The sequence below is a fragment of the Ochotona curzoniae genome, unplaced genomic scaffold (assembly GCF_017591425.1).
Source record: "Ochotona curzoniae isolate NIBS_2020 unplaced genomic scaffold, NIBS_Ocur_1.0 contig_899, whole genome shotgun sequence".
Taxonomy (NCBI): domain Eukaryota; kingdom Metazoa; phylum Chordata; class Mammalia; order Lagomorpha; family Ochotonidae; genus Ochotona; species Ochotona curzoniae.
This window is the reverse complement of record NW_024466605.1, coordinates 5531677-5556688: the sequence shown is the minus strand read 5'-3', so window position 1 is coordinate 5556688 and position 25012 is coordinate 5531677. Positions and strand designations below refer to the sequence as shown.

The following is a 25012-nucleotide window of genomic DNA, read 5'->3' as shown; positions in this document are numbered from 1 at the left end:
TGGTTCCTTATTCTTGCAGGGGCGTTTCCTAGCTGCCTATTAACTCTCTCTAACTCCTCCCGAAGTTAATTAGTAAGTTCAGGAGAACTTGGGTCTCAAAGTTTGAATTGACCAGGTAAATTTAGCATCATCTGCAAGCAAGTTACAGAGACCTGCAAATCCTGAGGTTTTTTTCACCCCAAGAACTATGCATGCAGAAGACTTCCAAATGGAGATACCACCCTTTTCATTTTATGAAAAAGTAGACTGCAGTAGGGCTGGCCAGTTCTAAAGGAAAATGTATTTCACTGCCTCCTGTAATTGGCTTCCCTTTCTGACGGGGTGCTGTGTGTAACAGAGCAAGAGAAATAAAAGAGATCAAGATAGACAGTTTAAAAAAAAAAAAGTAACAGGAAGTTAAAAGGGGAAATGCAAATGTGTTGCAAGATTAACTGGGAAAGAGAAAAAGCACAAAAGGGAAAATTGTACAAAAATAGCCAGAACAATTTTTTTTTAATACAAAATGATCAGTTTCCACAAAATGCAAAGGATTAGTCTTTATCAAGATGGTAGACAAGAAGCTGTTAAAGGCAAAACAGCTGGTAACAGCACTATGTCACAGACCACTGGAGGCTGGATGTGAATTAACAAGCACATCCAGAAATAAAAAAAGGCTTAACAAGATTATAATTATAAGTGATCCTCGGGATTAACTGAGAAACCTTTGAGACACGATAATGGGCAGACAGAAGTGACGGATGTGGTGAGACACTGTGTCTTGACTGTGTGAACAGGGAGCCAGTCAGGAAGCGCTGCTTTCTAGACCTGGGAAGGAAGGGCTGAGATAGCACCACAATAGGAAACAAGTGCTCCTGACACTTGGAATTCTGTGTGCGCTGTCCGTAAGAACGGGGCAGGTGTTAACACTGCTGCTTGAGACCCTACATCCCAGCTTGGGTTCAAGTCCAGCTCTGTCCTCCATTCCAGTTTTCTGCCAGTGCATACCTTGGGAGGCAGTGATGGAACAAGTATTTGGGTCCTCGCCACCTAGATGGAGACCCAGATGAAGTCCTAGGATTTTGGTTCCCAACTGACCCAGCTATGGAGTTGGGGGTCTCCAAAGAATGAAATGACACATGGGAAATTTCTCCCCCTACCCTTTCCTTTCTTTTTCTCTCTCTACCTCTGTGCCTACAGAAATGAAAGAAAAAAAATAAATATAAGAAAATTGAATAAAATTCATCTTCCACCAACTATTGGAAAAAATAAATACCTACAGCAGAATAAAACATATTCTCTGGTGGAAGTCATGAAAATTAATACTGCCAGTGCACAATAGCGCACATTCTCTTCAATAAATATCAACTCTTTGGTACCAACACACACATCAATGAGAAATGAATTAATCCAAAAAGGCTTTTAAACAATTAAAGATCAGGTAAGGCCACGGCAGAGGATGTGTGGTAAGCTCAGAAGTTGCTGAAGAAAGTACCTGTGTCTTCATAAAAGGCTTTTATTCTCAAATCATCAGCAATGAACATGTTTTTAAAAATGAGTATACATTGGACTCCTTCTCTGTCTTTGACCTTGAGCATAAAAAGAACACTGACGCATACACCTGAGACTGAATGCACTCAGAGCTGGATGGCAGTGCAGGTTAACAATCACTTTAGAGAAACAGGAGGACATCAGAATTTGTGCAGAAGAAGAAAGGCAGTACATCACATTCTAATGTTGGTTACTCAGAAAGGCTAGCTTGGTATAGTGGCCAAAGACAGGAATCCAGCAAATCAAGTTAGAATATATATATGAGGTGGGCCCAATGTAATAGCCTAGAAGCTAAAGTCCTCGCATTGCACATGCCAGTATTCCATAAGGTTACTGGTGGCCCCACTTCCCATCCAGCTTCCTGCTTGTGGCTTGGGAAAGCAGTTGAGGACGGCCAAAAGCCTTGGGACCCTGCACCCACATAGGAGACCCAGAAGAAGCTCCTAGCTCCAGGCTCCTGCCTTCAGATCAGCTCATCTAAAGCCACTTAGGGAGTAAATCAACAGAGAGATAATCTTTCTCTCTGTCTCTCCTCCTCTATATATATCTGACTTTCCAATAAAAAATAAAAAAGGAATGCATATGAAGCGTGACAAAGAACTTGGACTTTTAATCTAGGAGGGGAAAGTCGACATTCCAATCCACAGGGTTAAAGACAATCCTGCCAAGCTGTAGGATGATTACAGGGCGTGAAGAGGAGACAGTTAAATTTAAGCGGGCGGGGTCTGGAATTAGTCACTGGGGAAGTGGGCACAGGGGTTTAGAAGATCTACTGCTAACTGCTGGGTAGCAAGTGGACGATTTGCACTGTGGCTCATGGTACAGCGTCACAGCAAAGACTCCCAGTGCAGAGACATAAAGCAGAGAGACACAAAGCCTGCCTCAGGGATTCAGACAGTGGAGAAAGGTCGGTGTCCCACCTCCGCTCACCTCCGTCAATAAAGTGAAGAAGGCTGCCCGGCATGTCTTGTGCAGGTGGTGCCAGCAGTAAAAACTGGACTTAGAGCCTGCACCAGTGAGAACAAGCCTGGGACTCCTGGTAACAAGCTGAGAGACTCACCTGTGTGCCTACCCAGCAGTTAGTAGTAGTGTGAGGATCTGTGTACCTATGGAATCGTTCACCCTCTAGCCACGATGCTATTAGAAGTCTGGGAGGAAGGTAAAGTTCCTCACACATGCAATCCACATAGCCAAAAAAAAAAAAAAGTCTGCAACATCTGAGCAAAGTTCTTGTACTCGCGTACTAAGGAGGAGCACGCCTGAGACAGGCAACTGGTACAGCAGTACTCGTTACCCGGGCGAGGATAGGGGCAGCAAGGCACCACTGTGGCAGAGGGTTAAGCTGCAGCCTGCGATGCCACCATCCCACCCAGGCACCAGTTCAACTTATGACTGCTTCCAACTTCCTGCTAACACACATGGAAAAGCAACAGAAGATGGTTCAAGCATTTGGGAACCTGCCACCTTGTGGGAGACCCAGATGACGCTCCTGGCTACGACCTGTCCCAGCTCCTGCCATTATAGCCATCTGGGAAGGGAATCAATGAGTGGAAGCTCTCTTCTTTCTCCCTCTTCCTTTCTCTGTCTTCCTCTCCTCCTCCATCTCTCTCTATTTCTCTGTAATTTTTCCTTTCAAGTAAGTAAATACATCTTTTCTTAAAAAATGTCATGAGAAACACCCACACGCTGATTCAGAGTGTCCAGGGTCAGATAACCTGGCTCCCTTCTGTTTTCATCCATGGCACGGTCCCACATCCCAACTGAAAGTCCAAGTTCTATCCAAATAAGACTTGCTCTTGGACCAAACTTCACTCAGACTCCACTATGCCTCCCTTTTCCATAAGGCCTTGACCTTAGACTCATTGAGTCCAGTTTTAGAAATAAATAAATAAATACCCTGATGTGCCAGCTTAGCAGGAATCTTTCATCCTTGATAGCTGAATAAGTCCATCACCCCCAACCCTGATTTAAGCCCTTGATGTGCCTTCAGCTCAGTGATACTCCATCCACTCAGTCCCATCACTCTGCTGGTTGAGTGGAAATCCCTCAGCTTACTTTGCTGTATTCAGAGTTGAGCTCAGCTTTTTACTGAAGACTCTCTCCTTGTGGAATTGCACAGATAAAATGCCTCACTGTTCTTAACACATATGTAGTGCACCAAAAATTTCTGCACCTTCCCCACGAACCCAATTCTTTCCCCATTTTCTTTCTCTCCCCTAACCAAACCCTTCGGATGAGCTAGGTGCTCCACCTGTGAGCATACCTCTCCCTTTGGCTTTCTTTTTTTCAAACATAGTCAGTGTGCTACCTCAGGACTTCTCAGTCAGACAGACCACATACACAGCAATCCCAAAAGACTGTATCACCCAGTGACATCATAACGAGCTAGCTTTGCCAAAGTTTGTCCCCAACAATGAAGTCACCTGGTGCATTTCTCAGAATGTGTCTCTAATTAGGAAGTGACACATGACCGTAGACCTCTGGCACATAGCATTTGGGTGACCATGATTCTACCTAGAGGAGATACTCACCTCAATGGGGAAAGTAAAAACCTGTTGAAACTCTTGTCATTCGCCTCTTCTTTTTTTTTTAAGCATTTATTTATTTTTATAGGAAAGACAGATTTACAGAAAGAAGGAGACACAAAAAAGAAAAAAAAAAGATCTTCCTTCTGCTGTCCTTCTGCTGGTTCACTCCCAAAGTGGCTGCAGTGGCTAGGGCTGAGATGATCCAATGCCAGGAGCCAGGAGCTTCTTCTGGGTCTCCCACATGGGTGCAGGGTCCCAGGCCAAAAGCAGGGAGCTGGATGGTAGATGGCTCCCATATGAGATCCTGTGCATGGTGAGCGAGAATTTAGCCACAGAGCCATCACGCTGGGGCCATTCACCTCTTCTTAATTCTAACACCCAACTTAGAAATGTAAGGAAATAAAGGGGTTGTCACTTTAAGACATTGTCTCCAAGATCTGATCAACCACACAGGCTTCTGTATGTTGGCCCACCACAAGATAATCAGATAAAGATGCTTCTGGGCCCAGTGTGGTAGCCTACTGGCTAAAGTCCTCGCCTTGCACCTGCCAGGATCCCATGTGGGTGCCCGTTCTAATCCCAGCAGTCCCACAAGCTGCCTGCTTGTAGCCTTGGAAAGCAGTTGAGGACAAACCAAAGTCTTAGCACCCTGTACCCACGTGGGAGACCCAGACAGAGTTCCTGGCTCTTGGCTTCAGATCAGCACAGCTCCAACCATTGTGGCCACTTAGGGAGTGAATCATTGGATGGCAGATCTCCCTGTCTGCTCTCCTATTTATCTGGCTTTCCAATAAAAATAAATAAATGTTTTAAAAAATGCTTCTTACTTTTGTTTTTCCTGAAATGACCTGAAACATACCATTTTAAATTGTAAGGAAAAAACCAAATATTACATAGAAGATCTTGCCCTTAGGAAAAAAACCACTAAAATTGTCAGGAGCGTGTACTATAGCCACACTGAAGCCATTTTGAATATAGAACTATGGGCCAGTGGAAAACTCCCAGCTGGCTAGATGCTTGGAAAAGAAGTTATGAAACTAAGCACACACTTAGCTTCAATTGTTTGTAGCAACTGTTTTAGAATGTGATTTATGCTGTACCTGCCGACATCTTGTTACTGATTACCTATGCTATTGTTGATATGCTGGTTACTATTGTGGATATGGTGGCTGCTCAAGAACAATCGGTCTGGAGACCATGGCTTGCATCCCAGTTTCTCCTCCCTGAGCCTTAGTTACTGAAGAATATAAAAACCCTCAATTAAAATCAATAAACTGACAGCTTGATCAGACATCCTGTCTTGCTGTCCATTCTTCGTGTCTCTTGTCCCCCAATCTCTCCTAGGTGGTTGCGACCCCCGTTAACTGTCCTGCTGGACAGGACACAAAATGAATCAATATTTTAAGAAAACTCGCTACTACATCAAAGGATTTAAAGCACAGGGACCTTGTTTTTGGCAGAGATTAATTTCTTCCAGATATATCCATATCCCCCCAAAACACATTCTTTTGGGATTTCAAATATCAAGTTCAATGCTACAATGGCCTTTTACTCATTATCATAGTATTCTCCACTAAAGCTGGCCTCATTAAGAGCAGAAAGTTCAACTCGAGGAGTGACTAAAGCGCACAGATTGTGAACCCCCCTGCTATTCTACCTCCTTCGAGTCCTGGCTTCTTTAAGGCTTGCTGGTCCGTACCTCGTGTTTTGCGCCCTTTAGATTCAGAATTTGCTCCCTGCCAATACATCGTGACCCCATAATTTTTTACCCACCAATGCCCTGCCGCTCCTACCCATGGCCTTATGCCTGACAGCCATATCCACCAGTCCCCTAGGGCCATTACACCCACACTCCCTGGTCTCTTGCTCTCTCTGCTTCTGATCCCTTCCACGCAGCTGCCTCCCACCGAGTAAATAAAGACTGCCTGCATGACTTGCTGCGTCTGGTGTCTTGGGTTTGTGTTGGCAAACTGAAAGAACACAAACTGCTGAAAAGAGCTGTACTGTCAGAAAGAGTTAACCGTTGTCAGCGCCTCTGATCCTTTCCAACCCTTGTGTGCTGATGCGCTCTCTACATGGGACTGAGACCCTGCACTGGTCATTTTTCAGAGTCCCTGGACAATGTGGAGACGGGAAGGTGGGAGCAGAGAACGTCTGCTGAAGGCTGCTGATGAGGCAGAGCCAGCAACAGCACAGGTGACCACCTTCCACCCTAGGCTTCTGCTGTCCCATCAGAAGCTTGCCTTCTTGTCTGAGTCCACCCGGTGAGAATGCAGCCAGAGAAATGCCAGCCTCCAACTTAAGAAGGGAAAATTCAACACTGGGAAATGAGATCGCCCTTAAGAAAGGAATCATCAAATTATTGGCATGTAAGACTATATTCTTCACCCAGGACTGTGCTTTAAATTCCTTCTGAGAGCCATGAATTAAATACGCAGGTTTCTGGGACCCTGGCAACTCCAGAGAGAAATCAGATGCAGGAGATCTTCCGTCAAACTCCGAGTGGCCACATTCTCAGCTTTACCACAATGACTAACGCCCTCCACTGTGTTTCTTGACACTTCATGTAAGAAGAGATCAATATTTTATGGTTGCAAAGAGGTTTGCACAACACGGGCATTTGCCCGTCTGAAATAAAAACTTCTATGGCTAAAAGCTGTTAAAAACAGATGAAATCACTGGCAAACTGTGGGAGGAGAGCGCAATGGCTCACCTACTATTAATCAGCTCTGCTGAAAAATCACAGCGACCTCTCTTGAAGTTTTTCATCACTGGCTTGTAGGTTTCCCGAAGCTCAAACAGCTTCCAGTATCTGAGAAAACTACTGAGCGCGCCATTTCCATGTCAGAGCTCTCCGCACTAGGCCGACGGCGCATGAACATGCCTCTGGAACCCAAGCACAAAACCAGATTCAGTTTCTCCTGATAACTGGCACACGTGAGAATCAGAGACTGTGAAAAGGAAAGGTTTGGGAGGAGCTTGTAGAAAGCAGAGCAGCGGTGATAGCTTCCAGGGCAACCACTGCCCTGCCCTCCACTGAGCGAGACAGGGACTGAGCCAGCAGCACACCAATGATCATGACATTCTGCTGAATTTGGATGGTGAAACTTGTATGACAAGACCAAGCCCATGGAGGGTCTGTGACTGTCAATGCATACAAAGAACTTTTCCTTAGCAAAAGCCAAATTGAGATGTTCCCATGTAGTATATTCTGTCTGGAATCAATCTATCTGGAGAAAGGAAAGCACTGACTCAAAAAAGCAGAGCCATTCCCAAACGCAGGGCTCCCACTAAGTCCCGCCATTCAGAAGGCATTTAGAAAGCCCTGGGGACTCGAAGATGAGCCAAATAAGCTTCAATGGATGTTGGGATTCTGAGAGTGGGTGTCAAACCATCTGACATTCAAACTAGAATAACACAAAGCAATGAAAGAGTAATTACTTCTGACTGGTCAAAGGTCCTGGACTGAATTACAGATAAAGACGCAGAAAGTCCAACAATTAAAGGTCCAATTATTGTCTCAAGGCAAATAAGAAAAGTAATCAGTGCACTGTCTGGTTCAACTGTGACTATCATTTGCATAGACAAAATAATGTACATACTGAATACTGATCAACCTAACATGACAATGAAACTCCATGCACAGGGCGGGATAGGGGGAGGGTGTGTGTCCAACACAGGAAGGTGAGACTGCTCATCCTCCAAGTCAACACGCAGTGCTCCCTATGGAAAACCCATGAAACACTAACATTAACACGTCACTTACAGATCTGAGAACAATCGCAAGTCTCAGGTAAAAACATGGCAAGCGGCCATCTCAGGAAATAACCTCATGCTATTTAAAACCTGGACTTTAACTTGGACTAAGATAAATAAAATAATTGAACAAAAGACTATATGGAAAAAAAATAGGTTCCCTTCCCCATATGTCAGCCACCCGGGTCCTATTTTTAATTTATACTTACTGAGAGAGCTTTTTAGATCTACTTCCAGAGTTTTATCATTTATCACTCTTGCGAATACTTAGAATAGATCTTAGCTAAACTTGATAAAATAACCAAACACTACATAGACACTCCCTTACCCGCATGCAGAGTATTCTATCTTCTTAATGATCACAAGTGTGACCAATCACTTTATTCTTCCAATTTCTCCAGATGGGGCGGGGAGGAATCCACGTTATGAGAAGTGGCTCAAGAAACACCTGTTTTCTTACTTAAATGGGGTGCACTGTATCCTAAGGCACACAGTATTACTGATATGTTCAGTAGAAGCTGAAAGTTCCATGTATTCTGTGTGTCTTCGTTGCTGAAAGGACATTCCACGGAAGTGCACACTGAAAACAGCCATGAATCTCCACACGAAGGAACTCAAGGGTTCATCCTCCAAGGACAATGACTGACACGGCAACTACTGCTTGGTTTTGTCTTGCTTTCCCAAAGCAGGCCTGCCATTAGAACTTACCACATCACCTCACTCCACTTCGCCTTTAGGACACATAAGATCTTAGCTGCAAGCTGTGACTTGGAGAAATAAACTCACACTCAAAACCTGCAGCATGTCACTCCATTTCATCAGTCTTAGAATCTCTCTCTATCCCAGAGGGAAGCGGTACAGAGTCAAACCGTGTCCTCCAAAGTAAACCAGGTCTACAAACTCCTGACTCACGTTTTAATGTATGTGTCTTCCTCATCAGAACAAGAACTTCAAGACTCGGCCAAGGATTTTAGGCTCACGTGACAGATCTCTAGTGTAACACAAGGCACACATTGGCTTTTCTAGGCCCAGGTCCAACACTGTGAACAGGTATGATCCAAATCCCCCACAGCCGTCAGGAGCGAGTGAGGTATTTATAAAGGCCCAGAACAAGGACATCAGCATTTTCCACCCATATTTCTTTCATTAGCTTTTTCTTCATCAAATTTCTAGTTTAAAAAAAAAATTCTTGCTCAGTACAAGAAAACATACTGAATTTTTCTTAAAAGCACACAAAAGATGGAAGGGGTTAGATGGCAGAATGGAGGAGGAGGAGTATCACCCACACTCCCAAGAAAAAGAACATTTAATATCAGGCGATTGTCTCATGTGTATGCGTTTCTATGATGTATACGGTGTGAGGGATGGAGGAGAGAAAGAGGGAGGCAGGGAGAAAGAAAGAAGAAGAGATTTAAAACAAACATGCAAATTTTAATGCATCAAGGAGCCACTACCAATTGTTTGAGAAAAAGATTCTAATCTCAGAATAATTTATTCTGTATTATGCATACCAAAAGTAATAAGAAGTTTGTAACAAAACTATGTATCCTATGGAAACTATGGCTCAATGAAGGAACAGAATGGGTCCCAAAACAAGAGCTGAAGTACTCTAATCATGACCAGGGATGCTTAACAAATAATGCCTTTTGCTTCACAGCTCGGTCTGTCTTGATTTCTTTTTTTTTTTTTTTAAAGATTTATTTTTATTAGTTTTTTTATTGGAAAGGCGGATATACAGAGAGGAGAGACAGAGAGGAAGATCTTCCGTCCGATGATTCACTCCCCAAGTGAGCGCAACAGGCCGATACTATGCCGATCCGAAGCCAGGAGCCTCTTCTGGGTCTCCCACGCGGGTGCAGGGTCCCAAGGCTTTGGGCCGTCCTCGACTGCTTTCCCAGGCCACAGGCAGGGAGCTGGAAGGGAAGCGGGGCTGCCGGGATAGAACCAGCGCCCATATGGGATCCTGGGCGTGCAAGGCGAGGACCTTTAACCACTTGCGCCACCACGCCGGGCCCCTGTCTTGATTTCCAAAGCTGCAGTACACATGAGCCAGGTATGCAGAAGGCGCAGAACAGACAGGGGGTTGCTGCTGGTGGGACACACATCAGCAGGTGAAGGACATGTGTGCAGCACGCACTGACCAAGCTGTGCACCACAGCCCCCACACGGGAGACCCAGATGCAATTCCAGTCTCTTGGCTTCAGCCTGGCCCAACCCGGACCACTGCAGCCATCTGGAGAGTGAACGAGTGGGTGAAAATCTCCCTCACACTTTCTCACGCTGTCACTATGCCTTTCAGGTAAAAAAGCAAATCTTTAGAAACCACTACCTCACCTTTAGAACGTTCTCCTACCTCTTTTACAAGTGCAGTCAACTCTCAGGATTTTGAGGGGGTTGGTTCCCAGCACCCAGTGCACACCAACATTCTAGGAAGCTCAAATCTCTTACATCAAATGGAACAGAATTTCCACATAAGCTGAGCACATTCTTCCTGGAAGAGTTCTCTATCATCCCACCCCGATCTCTGCTGTCCTGCCTTTCAAGTAAAGAAAATAAGCACATCTTTAACAAAAACAACAAACTATTACAAGGTAAAAATAATGTGAATAGTTGTACAATATTGCCCAGAGAATTATGACAAGGGAAAAAAGTGTGTACTCTCTTGGGGGGGTAATATTTTCCATCAGCAGTTAGTTAAATCTCCGTATGTGAAGATTTTGTATGTGAAATCTATGGGTACATAGAGCTAACCTCAGAGCAATTTAATTTTATTTTTATTTTTCAAAGATTTCTTTATTCTTATTGGAAAGGCAGATCTGCAGAGAGAAAGAGCGACAGACAGAGAGATCTTCTGTCCACTGGCTCACTCCCCAAGTGGCCACAACGGCCAGAGCTGAGCTGATCCGAAGCCAGGAGCTTCTTCCAGATCTCCCATGTGGGTGCAGGTACCCAAAGCTTTGGCCCATTCTCTGCTGCTTTCACAGGCCACAAGCAGCGAGCTGAAGGGGAAGTGGAACAGCCGGGACATGAACTTGTGCCAATATGGGATCCTGGCATGTGTAAGGTGAGGTTTTAGCCATTAGGCTACCATCCCAGGTCCTTTTTGTTTGTTTACTTATTTGTTTTGTTTTGTTTCTTTAAAGTGGGGGGGGGGGGTAATAATAAGTGTCAATTCACCAGAACCTGCGGTCCAGCACTGGTTCCTTTAGGGATCATGGATGGCCTAGAAGATAAGAGGAAAGCTCATGCTTAAGAAAGGCTGCTGCCTGGGCCTGGTGCGATAGCTCTACTAGCTCATCCTCCCCTTGTGAATGTTAGGATCCCATATGGGCTCCAGTTTGTGTCCTGGCTGCTCCACTTCCCATCCACCTCCCTGCTTGTGGCCTGGGAGAGCAGCGAAGGATGGTCCAAGGCAACAGCTTCCAGAGAGAAAACATCTGTCTGCCGGCTCACCAGAGGCAAATAGGGCAGGAGCAAACAAGCACATCCAGCAGCTGTGCAGAAACAAACAACTGGACGTGGTGTATGTTGTCCCATTCTTGGTTTTGTTTATTTGTTTTAAGGCCCAAGGACTTGAGCTATCCTCTGCAGCTTTCCCAGGGTGCTAAATCACAAGTGAAACAGCCAGGATTAGAACTTTATAAAGGATGCTGGCGCTGCAGGTGAAGGACTGGCATGCTGAGCCACTGTGCTACCCAACCTCAGGGCAATTTTATTTTAATAAGTTACGATACACCATGGCATGATCTAATTTAAAAAAATCCATCATGGTGCCTCAGCAACAGCCTAGCATTGTTACTAATTCTCTGTAAAAAGAAGAAAATTTTGACAGACTCAATAATTCAAGAATTCGTTGATTAAAGACCAGAAAATGAGATACAAAGCAAACACAAATGAATTGGATTCCTAACCTGAGCTTTGTTCTGGAAGCTCTTTGCAATTTCTTGATTATTCCACTCTGACTGCGTTTTCATTAGCGTCTCTTACGTGGAAAGATCTCAGCAGTCAATCAAGTGGAAACCCGAGATTCACTCCAATTCTGAGTTCATACGAAGCCCAGCAAACGACAGCAGGCAATAAATCAATAAGGCAAATGTCTCCAGCTTTTCCAGGGATCTTTACGTAAATGAGATGTATGTGTGTAAACCAATGAAAATGTTGTCACAAGAGCAAATTTCCAATTTGCTATTTCTGAGTTTGCAAAATGTAGCCATTCTTTTTTCTTTGGTTACCAAATTCTCATAGGTGAAAATATTCAGGCTGGTCGGGGGCAAGGAGGGGAAGGGAGGACTAATGGGGCCTTTTCAAAGGTCAAGTGGAAAACACACATAGAAACTGCAGTTGGATTTGCCCACTGGCATAGCAACTCCACTCCCAGATTATCTAGGGGACCAACAGCACGCATGAGCAGGGACATGCAAGTTCATAAGCACCTAACGGAAAACATAAATAACCCGAGCAACCATTCACAGGGGAATGGTTAAAGAAACACAGGTCTGTCCATTCTGCAGAACCAACAGAGCTTTAAAAATAATGAAGTAAGCTGATACATCCCAATATGGGAAAAAAAAAACTCTTTAAATATTCTTATGTGGAAAAAGCTATACAGTACATACCTAAAGTATGCTTTTATTTAAGGTGGGGAGAAGGGAAGGGAAATAAAAAAAGAAAGCAGGTAAAACTCCAGGCTGCAGGCAACTGCACATAAAAATTCTGGAATGAAGAGCGAGAAAATAAAGATCACATTTCATTTTTCTTTCTTTTTTTTTTTTTTTTTTGCTTACAGGGGCTATTATTATTTAAATTTTGCTAGAATGATGGATTGTCATGCATAATTTGTGTGATTGTGAAAAGCCATAAAAAATTAAAGGTAAAAATGAGACATCTCTGGGGGGGGGAGGGGAGGGACAGGTCAAACTACAAAACAGCCTCCTCCCACCCTAAGGTAAGACAGGCAGTGGCACAGATGCGCTGTGCCACTGCCACCCCCTCCCAAGGCTGCTCAGAAAACCCCGGCCTTGGCATGGGGCCTGCTGCTGCAGTGTCATCCGGCAGAAGTCTTGAGCGGCACAGTGTACCACCAGAGACTTCACCTGCCCCCAGAGGAAAGCTGCAAGATCACGGTTCGCTTGAACATGAGCCGGTATCTTATGCCCTCACTCAGCTCGTGCACAGCTCCGGAAGCCAACGGCAGATCAGGACACACACACGCATCCCTCCGAGGGGCCACAGGCAGAACAACGGCCTGGGTCACCAGCTTAAAAATTAGCTAGGTATTCAGACCCGAACTGTCATCGGGACATTTGGGCTCCGCCAAAGCAAGCGCTTGGAAACAATAGCACGCATGGGTTTGTTCATCTCAGTGCTTTCAGATCTGTGTTTCATAACCACTGAAGAGCATGAAATGTTGTCCTTGGTCAGAGCTTTTAAAATGGTATTCCGAAAGGCAGGAAAGTCATAAAACATAATATGTTCTTAATAAAACAGGAAACCAAACCAGAAGGAATGTGAAAAGTGTTCCTTTTAAAACTCGCTTGAAATCAGGTAAGCAAGGCCGGGCCCTAGCACACCCTGCAGCTGGGTTTGGTTTCCGGAGTGGCTCTGCCAGCCCTGGGTCCCTTGTAGCTGACAGCCTCAAGGGAAAGAAACACTAACACACAGTGTGTGCTACCCTCCCACTAGCGGGCAGAGGCCCCTACTCCTGGTACCCTAAGTCGGCACAGCCTGGAGCGGGTGAGGGTGATCACCTATTTCATTCTGTCTAGGACTTGCCTGGTTTTGACACTGCAAATCCTGGGCAACTTGGGACAATCACTCACTCACTCGCTCACTGCCCAGGCCCACTCTCCTATCAAACCAGCCCAGGCTGCCCAGCAGCCTCAGCGAGGTCGGGAAAGCTATGCAATTCAGCCTGGCCACATGTCAATCCTTACTGAGCCACACAGGCTGAAGATCTGAGTTGAGTGTTTTGAGTGGCAAGTAGGACAATTTCAAAAAGGTGAGGAGGAAGAAAAAAAAAAAAGACCAAAAAGGTGTACAATTCCGTTTACATAAAGTTTCCAAATTAGCAGGTCTAACCCGCAGATCAGGAGTAAGGGCAGGAGGACTTGAAGAGGACATAAGGACACTTTCTGGAGGGAAGGAGACACTCCCCATCTTGTCTGGAGCGATCCTGCGACCCACCAATTGCAATGCGAGGGCCAGTGGAGTGATGCAGTGGGTTAAGATGCCACCTGCAGCACTGGCATCCCATATCACCACAGGTTCAAGTTGTGGCTGTCCTGCTTCTCTTTTCCTTTTCCTTTTTTCTTTTCTTAAGATTTATTTATTTTTATTAGAAAGGCAGCTATACATGGAGAAGGAGAGACAGAGAAAAAGATCCTCCACTCACTGGTTCATTGCCAAGCGGCCGCAACAGCCAGAGCTGAGCTGATGCAAAGCCATGCGCCAGGAGCTTCTTCTGGGTCTCCAACATTGGTGCAGAGTTCCAAAGCCTTAGGCCATCTTCTACTGTACTCCCCAGGCCACAGGCAGGGAGCTGGATGGGAAGGGGAGCAGCCAGGACATGAACCGGCATCCATGTGGGATCCCGGCATGTACAAAGCAAATTTAGTCACTGAATCATAGCTCTGGGCCCTCGGCTGCTGCAGTTCTGATCTAGCAGCCCGCGAGGGGGTCTGGGAAAGCAGTAGAAGATGGTCCAGTTGCTTGGGCCCCTGCACCCATGTGAGAGATCAGAAGTAAGTCCTGGCTCCTGGAGTCGCAGCCATTTCGGAGATGAACCGATGGATTGAAAAATCTCTGTCTGCGGCTCTGCCTTTCAAATAAATAAATATATCTTTAAAAACAGAAGGCCAGAGGCACAACAGAAGGGAGAACTTGAACAACATTCAGCACTGCAACAGGGGCCGCACACACAGCTCCTGGCTCACAGGCAACCCCAGCTGTGGTGGGGAACTAACCTCACAAACTGTGCAAAGGCCTTTGGTTCAGACGTAGGCTCCAGTCTGGTCTTCACACCTTATTTACTGACTTGAAGGAAGTGTCTATGATGTGGCCACTAACTGGAAAAGAGTTCCAGGATGGATATACCTAGAGGAACCCAAATAGATCTTTGAGCGCATCCAATGGCCCTCCCATGGGGACACGATCCTTGAATATTTGATTTTGATATCCCCCTCTTCCCCAGGTCTGAGGCCAGTAGTCTGAGGTGATCACGCAGCCCCAGCCACCACAGCTGTCACACACAGCAGGGAAGGCAGGCGATGTCTGTGGCAAGAGAAAGCAGCCCAAACTAGCCCAGCCATATGTTGGCAGTGAGAAACAGGGCAAGCGGAGACTCTGAGATGGACTATGCCCGTCAGAGGATTCCTCAGCAACCTCATCGTGCTTGGAATGGCGAGATTGGCAATTCATAAACCGTTGAACTATCAAAACCACTTGAGCAAGACGCTCGGAGCAAGCCCCACCTCGGGGACCTGGGATGGGTGGGAGGCTGGGTGGGGCTTCTCCCTTTACCTCCCCCTTTACCAGATATAGGAAAAAAAAAAATGTGGAAATGATAGTCTTACCCACTTTCCTGTAGCCCTTCAAACTTTGTGCCCTAATTAACTATGTAAAGATTATCAAAACTAAAATTTAAAAAACAGAAAAAAAGAAGAGAGAGAGAAAGCAGCCCAGCCTTTCCCGGGCCCACAGGAAACCTTCCTCCAAGCTTGCCCCAAAAACTGAACGGGCGGACAACCAGCGATCTCCCTCTCCATCCCTATTTGGCAAGAGACAGGTCTCCTGAGCCTGGGTGGGTGTGTGCACGCAAAGACAGGTTTCGGTGCCAAAGATCTGGCGGTTCCTGTTGGCCATTTCAGCAATTCTTTGCATTACTTTGCAGCCCAACATCTTCCCGGAAAAAATTCTCCGACTGGGGACAGTGCGAAAGAATCGGGCGGATTCTTCCACCTGAGGGTCCGCGATGAGGCCGAGTGCACAGCAGCAACCCAGACCTCCCTGCAGCGGGGAGGGGGTGGTGGTGTTGAGCTGGCACTCACAGACCCCACCACGGGACCACAGCAGACCCCTCACGAGGCGCCTGCTCCTGATGGCCACCTCAACAGCCCTTTCCTCAGGTTTCCTACCACATGGGCAGGTCCCCTCTGTCTAATAACGAGCGTCAAGTGCTGGGCGTTATGGTCCAGGTCCGTTTGGATGCCAAACCTTGAAAATAAATCCTCCCCTGGTAGCTCGGAGCTAGTGCTCAGGAAAAAAATAATGGCACCACAGAGATATCACTGAGCTTGCATGAAAGGAACCGGAGGATTAAAACCGGTGAATGACGCTATGAGAAAAATAGCACATGCATTGATCCAAGGTAAGAAAATTAAGATAGAATAACACAAAAGCGAGATGAAGGGGTGAGACCAGGAAAGCTCAAGTTTTAATCCACAGCACGGCTGGAGCTGGTCCAGACTGAACCGCGGAGCCATATATTTTTTAAGAATCTATTAATCTGGTGCCTAGCAGATATGCGGAAGAGGATATGCTGATGTCAACTTTATTGAATGGCTCTATCTTGAGATGTAAAATCGCAAAGCACCATTAGTAAGAAAATAAATTCCAACTTGGGAAAAGTCATTTTGCAACAAGCCGGTACAGCAGGAAGGAGGCAGGCAGAACACAAAGCAGAAGCGGTTCTCACCAAAGCGACCAGTGGCCTTCACAGGGCAGCGGCAGAGCTCAAACCCTCGGGGCTGTACCCACCTGGGCATCCGCCCCTGGCCACTCCCATCAGACACCTGACGATGCCCGAGTTCTCATTCATTCACAGTTAGACATCAGGTCACACATCCGCAACACAAGGTACTCAGCAGAGGTAACACTGGGCACTGATGAAAGAACCCTGCAGGGTAGCTCATGTTAAGTGTGTTTTTAAAGATCTATTTACTTATGCAAAAGGTAGAGCTATAAAGGAGAAATAGAGATTGAGAGAGAGAATTTTCCTCCACGGGCTCACTCCCCGAATGCCTGCAGCAGCCAGGGCTATGCCAGGCCAGGTGCCAGGAGCCAGGAACTCCACCCAGGTCTCCCCTGTGAGAGGCAGGGACCCAAGAACTTGGGCCAATGTCTGATGCTTTCTCAAGCACATTAACAGAAAGCTGGATTAGAAGCAGAGGACACTGACTTGAACCAGGTTCTCTAAGAAGGGTTGCCTGCATTGCAAGCAGCAGCTTAACCCACTGTATCATGACATTATCCTCTGCATTGTACTTAAAGACCACGCTTGGGCCCGGCGCGGTAGCGTAGCAGTTAAACTCCTCGCCTTGAACACACCGGGATCCCATATGGGTGCCAGTTCTAATCCCAGCAGCCCCCCTTCCCACCCAGCTCCCTGCCTGTGGCCTGGGAAAGCAGTCAAGGACGGCCCAAAGGCTTGAGACCCTGTACCTGCATGTGGGAGACTCGGAAGAAGCTCCTGGCTTCGGATTGGCTCAGCTCCAGCTGTTGCGGCCGCTTGGGGAGTGAACTATCGGATAGAAGATCTTCCTCTCTGTCTCTCCTCCTCTCTGTATATCTGCCTTTCCAATAAAAATACATAAATCTTAAAAAACGACCTGAGGGGCAGGCACTGGGCGCAGCAGTTAAGACACCCACTCTGTATCAGAGTACCTGGCCTACCTACTCTGTATCAGAGTACCTGGCCCGCTCCTGGTTCCTCTGTTTCCAATCTGGCTCCCTGCTGGCACACCCCGGGAGGCAGCACGTGATGGCTCAGATCATTGGGTCCCCATCACCTATAAAGGAGACCCAAAGCAAGTTCCAGGCTCCTGGCTTCAGCCTGACCCAGCCACAACTATTGCAGACCTCTGGGGGCAGTAAATCAGCAGGTAGATCTGTGGGTGGGTGTGTCTCTCTTTCAAGAAAAACAAATTAAAAGGGAGGGGGGCTGCAATGACCTACTGGCTGAATCCTTGTCTTGCACACACGCCAGGATCTCATGTGAGTGCCATATCCCAGCTGCTCCACTTCCCATCCAGCTCCCTGCCTGTGGCCTGGAAAAGCAGTCGAGGACAGTCCTAAGCCTTGGGACCCTGCACCTGCATGGGAGACCTGGAAGAAGCTCTGGCTCCTGGCTTCAGATCAGCTCAGTTCCGGCCATTGTGGCTGCTTGAACAGTGAACCAGCAGATGGAAGACCTTTCTCTCTGTCTCTCTTTCTTTCTCTGTGTATCTGAATTTTCAATAAAAATAAATAAATTGTTAGAGAGACAAAGAGAAAGAGAGCCTGAGACAGATTTCAGAGCTGAGTGGCAGTCTGGCAGAAAGAGCTACCAGTCACGGGTCACCAGAAAGACTCCCCCCACTCCCAGCCCCATCAGCATGAAATTTCCAGAGAACAAGTTACTTATGTGAAGTAGGAAACAAACTACCACAGGATACAAAGAGCGGTAACCTGATGGAGACCCACCCAACTGCAGGCGGTGGTATTCTTCGGGGTTTACAGTACCCTAACTTCAGAGACAGAGAGGTAGAGTTACTCACCCAATGCAACACACCTGTGTGCCCTGGCTACACTCGCCCATGACTCATAAAGGGCACGGAATCAGAATGGTATCAGACTTCCAGAAGACAGCAGCGAGAAGTCCACATCATACCCAGGGAAGGTGGCGTTCAGCCTCGATTCCAGACCTCTGCTTACCCTCCTCGGGTAACAGCTCAAAGATGGGCTACAGCCACTGGAGGGAGTGGATTGGGAAGGCAGGAAACAGGGCACCTTAGAGAAGCCATCATGAAGAAGGCAGAAAATAAAAAAGATCACATGGGATCCCTGAAGTTGCAGGGTGAGAATATGCAGGAGCACCCAGTGGGGTCAGAGAGCAGCCTTTTTGGGGGACAGGGACCAGCACCTGCGGAGCAGCGAGTAAAGCCACACTGCCTACAGGCATCCCAGGTTGTTTCCAGTTGCTGTCCCAAATGCTCCACTTCCAATCCAGCTCCCTGCTAATGGCCTGGGAAAAAAAAAAAAAACCAGCAGAGGATGGCCCACATGCCACCCACATGGGAGCCATGAATGACGTTTCTGCCGCATCACCCAGCCGTAGGGTGAGGTAAAAGATGCTGAACAAATGTCCACCGAGGACCCCAACTATAGGCAGCAGCCTAGGTTGTCTTGTTACACTGCTGGGGTAAAAGCAACCAATAGCTGGCAGGTATTCTGGACCTGGTTAATACCAAATTTGTGTTAACTATACCAGCATGACGTACCACCCAGGCCCCCAGGTTGGGAGGCTGCAGCTTGCCCAGGGAAGAAGTCTGAGGACGTATCGGAGTAAGAAAAGCTGAGGGCATGTTTGATAGGGGAGGAATGATTTCCGGGCTCTTCCATGGACCAGGCCACTCAATCACAGGTAAGCAAGGGAGCTGAGACACAGTGGTTTAGAGGGAGAAACTGGGGGGCATCTGGATCAAGCCAAGATGCCCACCAATGTGGGATACCTGGGCTGCACTAAACAGCATCATCCATCACCCCATGGCACTCTCAAAAGGAGTATGCCCAGCTGGGCTGGACCACCAAACCAACACCTACAGGTGTTGGAGCAAGTGATGGGCTACGGTGTGGGTCACAACACCCACTGGAACATGAGAGAACCAGATGTGGGGACAGATTTCGTATGGGGAATTGTGAGTTCCCCACTGTGGGAATGCAGCACCCTCCAGTTTACATAGAGATCTGGGAGTGGTGATGGGCTAAGCCAGGCTAGACCACAAAACCCACCTGCCAAGAACCCACATGAATACTCACGGGAGCCAGGGCTGGAGGGAAGCTGGGTGGGGCCAGGCTGTAGCACTCACAGGCACATGCAAGGACCAGAACTGCTTGCAGACCATGCCAAGCAGGGCCGCTGCCACCTGCTGGCACGCATGAAATCTGAGGCTGGGAGCAAGCTTAGCAGTGCTGCCGCTCCCTCTGTGGAGTACAAGAGTGAGGCTCGAGACAGGCCAGGCCAAGCAAGTCTGCAGCAAGCATCAGTTTTTGTGTGGGCAGGGTCTAGGGAAGACCTGGTTGGGCCAGGACTTGGGACCCGCTCACATACAAGAGAGCCAGGACAGGGTGTGTGGCCCATGCCTGCCTGGGCTAGGCTGTGAGAGCTGGGACTGTAGGTAGGTCATGCTGGGCTGGGTTGAAGTACCCACCAGCACACACAAGACCCAGGGCTGGGCTGGGAATGGGCCTGGTAGGAGAACTCTGGGAACTTCCCTACTGGGCTACAGCTCCAACTGGTGATTGCAAGAGCTGGGGCTATGGGTGGACCAGGCTGGGCAAAGCTGCAGCACCTATCAGCATGCATGTGGACTGGGTTTGGCTGCAAGCCAGACTGCACTAGTCTCCAGCACCCACTGGCAACTCCGAGAGCCAGAATGGGTGTGGGACAAGTCAGAGTAGTCCATGGCACCTGCCAGCTTACTTGAGAGCCAGCTCTGGGTCTGAGCCAGACTGGGCTAGGCTATAGCACCCATCGCTGACAGCCAGAGTAGGTATGGGCCAATTGAGGTAGGCCGCAGTACCCGCAGTGAATGCCAGGACTAGGGGCCAGCCATGTCAGTCAGGATAGCAGCACCCACTGGCACACGAGATCTGTTGCTGACAGCATTGTAGGGAGACTTGGGGAAGTCCCCTGGTAGGCCACAGCTCCCACTGGTGAGCACAAGAGCTGGAGCTGAGAGCAGGCTAGACCAGGCTGGACTGCAGCACCCATTGGCATATGTGTGAGTTGGGGCTGGGGGCAGACTGGGAAGGGCCAGTCCACAGCACACACTGGCACAAATGAGAACCCAGACAGGGTGCAGACCAGGCCAGTTTGGATCACGACACCAGCTAGTTCACATGAGGGCTGGGATTGGGCCAAGTTTGGCTAGGCTGCTGACCCTATGGCAAGAGCTGGGAATGGGCTGGGCTGAACCAGGCTATAGCACCTGCTGGCGAATGCTGAGACTATAGGCAAGTCACCTCATACTAAGCCACATCACATGCTGGTACACAGGTCACATGTACCCTGGCCACAAGGAAAAGCACAGGATGTGTGGTCTGACTTTGAAGTGCAAGTATTGAGACCTGGGGCTGGGAGCAGGCCTGGTAGAGGAAATTCACAGACTCCCTTGCTGGGCTGCTGCTTCCACTGGTGAATGTGAGAGCTAATACTGGGGGTGGGCCAGACTAAGCTAAGCTGCTGAATCTGCTGGCACACACAAGAGCCAGAATGTGTGCAGGCCAGCTGGGCTATGCTGCAGCACCAACTGGCAAGCGTCAGGACTGGGTACAAGTCATCAGGCTGGACTACAGTACCTCCTGGCAGGGAACTGTGAGCACTCCCCTGCTAGACTATACCTATCACTGGTGAGCAGAACCAGGGCTAGGATAGGCCAGGTTGGACATGGTAGTGGCACGTGTCAGCATACATGAGGGCAGGGTCTAGTGGCAGGTTGGGCTAAGCCAAGCTACAGCACCAATGGGGATGCCTGAGAACCCAACAGGTTGTGGGATAAGCCGGGCTAAGCCACAGCAGAGGCTGGCAGGTGCAAAAATTGGGGTCAGGGTTGGGCCTGATGGAATTTACTGAGGATTTCCCTGACTATGCTGCAGCACCCACTGCTGTGAGGAAATGCTCTGTGGTGGGCTGGCTGCACCCATTCATTTGCATGAGATATGGGCCTGGGGTAGAAGTGACCAAGCAGCCACATCCACTGGCACATGCTTTGGCTGGTGTAGGTGACAGACCACACCTGACCCTACACTGACTGGTGCATACAAGAGTCAAGTCTGAGGTTACTCCAGGCGATGTTTCTGGTTGGACTCCCCAACTGCTGGACTCAAACCCTGGCCACAGGGAAAAGCAGAGGATGTGTCATCTCACCTTGAGGTACATGTATTGGGACTGGGCCTCCTCAGTAGCTGAATCCTTGGCAGTGGACAGCATGCCCAGATGCACACAGGAGACATGACAGCCAGCTCATTTAAGCCAGCAGAGAATATCGACTGCCTCATCAGAGGATGGAAAGCAGAACAGGTTAGACCACTCTCCTGGCCAAACTTTGCAGCATGTTCCTGGGTGTGTGGATGTACTATAGTGGACCTTGTCAACCAACAGACCTTGGAAAGATTTTCTCAACCCTGGAGCAATGAAACCAACAACTTCTCAAAAACACTCAAGTATAACAGCCTTGGAACATCCTTCCCCACATTGGGGTCTCTAGGGCATCATCAAATGATTGCCTTTCATCCCTGCGTGCTAAGGCGGCTTGCCAGCAAGGAGCGTTTCCCTTCCCCACCTCTCCTGTGGACACAGGAGAAAAAAACAAAACCAAACAAATAAAACAAGCAAACAACAACAACAAAAAGAAACGTTTGTCCCACCCACCTTCCCGCATACCTGACCCTCTTCACCCTAATCAGAGGCCCACATGGGCATGCATCCCTCTCAACTCTGTAAATAACATCAAAAATAAATTTTAAAATTAAAAATGAATACACTTGAAATTGGTATACTATCATTAGCAAATAATATAAACTGCACTCAACTAAAAAGAAGAAAAAACAAATGGCTTTCTTTTTTAGTTTTGGGGGGAAAAATAAAATTGATAGACGCGCATCCACTTAAATGTTATTCATTTGAAATACATTTTTATAGACCTGAACATATGTGTACATGTATATGTAGAGATATATCTGTATGGTCCCCTGGTTGGTTTTTAATGCATTTCCCCAGTATAATGTATAATGATGGACCATTTAAGATTTATTTATTTTTATTGCAAAGTCAGATATACAGAGAGGAGGAGAGACAGAGAGGAAGATCTTTCACCCGATGGTTCACTCCCCAGGCGGCCGCAATGGCTGGAGCTGAGCCGATCCGAAGCTTGGAGCCTCTTCCAGGTTTCCCACATGGGTGCAGGGTCCCAAGGCTTTGGGCCGTCCTCGACTGCCTTCCCAGATAACACACAGGGAGCTGGATGGGAAGTGGATCTGCTGTGATTAGAACCGGCGTCCATACAGGATCCTGGTACATTCAAGGCGAGGACTTTAACTGCTACGCTATCGCGCCAGGTCCTGATGGACCACTATTAAAACTGATGATTAATAATGAATAAAAACTTCAAAAGGCAATTGTTAACTCTACATTAAAAATAATACACAAAAAGGACATGCAATCCCTGGCTCCATGTTGAGCAATATTTTCCTAGCAGTCACAATGGAAGCAAGGCTGGCCAAACAACTCAGGGGTGGGAATTCAAATCCGAGGGAAGGAGGGTGATGATGTGTATCCAGCAGAAATCAAACTCAAACAAGAGGAATCCGATGGGCCTTGCAGCTGACCGAGTGTCCACAGGCACTCCCCATTCCATCTGTTCTGGTTTGCATATGAAAATTGCCATGATGAAAAGTTAAAATTACAGCAATTATACGGTAAACAACGATTTCCGATGTAATAGGATTTGACTATATTCGATCAGGTGGGGAGGAGAACTAGGTCTGGGGAAATGCCTTAAAAACCAACCGGGGGGCCTGGCACAGTAGCCTAGTGGCTAAAGTCCTCGCCTTGAATGTGCTGGGCTCCCATAAGGGCACCAGTTCTAATCCTGATGACCCCGCTTCCCATCCAGCTCCCTGCTTGTGGCCTGGGAAAGCAGTCAAGGACGGCCCAAAGGCTTGAGACCCTGCACCCACGTGGGAGACCCGGAAGAGCTCCTGGCTCCTGACTTTGGATCAGCGCAGCACCGGCCGTTGCGGCCGCTTGGGGAGTGAATCATCAGGTGGAAGATCTTCCTCTCTGTCTCTCCTCCTCTCTGTATATCTGACTTGGCAATAAAAAATAAATAAATCTTTAAAAAAAGCAACCAGGGGCAGGTGCTTGGCGCAGTGCTGAAGGTGCTGCCTGCGACACCTGCAGCTCACATCACACTGCCCAGGTTCCAGTGCTAGCTCCACCTTCACTCCGGCTGCCTGCTGCACGTCCTGGGAGGCGGCAGGACGGCTGAAGCGGCTGTGCTGCTGCTGCTCACATGGGCAGCTGCCGGAAGGGCACAGTGCCCGCTGTGTGGGTATCTGACGAGGCACTAGTGGACAGAAGACATCTCTGTATGTGTCTCTCTCTCTTTAAGTAAAAGTAAATTGTTAAGAAAAATTAAACCGAATATTCAACGTGCAGATAGTATTTAAAAACATAAACCAGAATAAAACACAGGTGAAGATGTGTGGAGAAGAGGGGCTGCTTTTTCACTTAAAAAAAAAAATGTCATTTTACATGTAAATACTACTTTAAGAATGTTAAAACTCTTCATCTTCTTAAAACATTTTTGCTATGATAACATATAACATCAGTGTCTTAGATTTTATTTTATTTATGCAATGAACTGCAAAAACTAAGAAGTGCTAGGTGAACATTTCAAACAATCATAACGGGAAACAGGAATTCGGTAAGCGGCTCAACGACAGGTTTTGCTGTGCATACTGCCCTCTAGTGTCGCCTCCTGGAAGAGCATCTTGAATTGTACACACCAAAAGCGAACTTTACAGCTTCCTGAATACCACAGATGACAGAGCAAAGTTCGACACGTGGGTCTGCTCCAGGGGCAAGGAGTGCAGCAACAGATTCCAGAACGTACTGTGTTATCTGTCGACCAGAATGCCATACAAAATAGTGACGTATCCTCATATCTGCTTACATTAAACCACCTAACAAATTCAGACAAGGCAACGCCACTAATACAATCTAAATCACTCCTAGAAGGGAAATAGATTAAAATGGCAAATACTTCACCTCCATGTCTTCCACCTCCTCCTCAAAGGGGAAAAAAAAAGACACAAATACTTCCCTGCACTCTCTCCTTTGCGATGAGAATGTATTTTCTTCCTAGGCATTAGTTATTTGATAAAAAAAAAAAAAATCATATTTTTCCCTGCCAAATTTTTGACGCATGTTCAGTTGCAGGCTTTTTTCTCTTTCTGCTGTTAAACAGAAAGAACGCCCTTCCACGGCTTTCTGCTCCTGCCGCTGCTCCCCCCGGCTCCTCACCCCCAGGCCGGAGCCTCCCCACCCCGTGCTGGCTTTGCAGATCCCAGGGAATGGGCCAGGCATTCCCGCCAGGCATGGCCAGTTCCTACAAGGACCTGCTCTCCGCTGAGGAGCGCTCTCTCCAGAGGATTTCACATAC

General features: G+C 47.5%; 1 protein-coding gene across 1 annotated transcript in view; it reads right to left on the bottom strand.

Annotated features, from left to right (window-relative positions):
• FUT10 (fucosyltransferase 10) overlaps positions 1–25012 on the bottom strand; it is a 75777-nt gene that overhangs the window by 19777 nt on the left and 30988 nt on the right. The window lies entirely within an intron of this gene.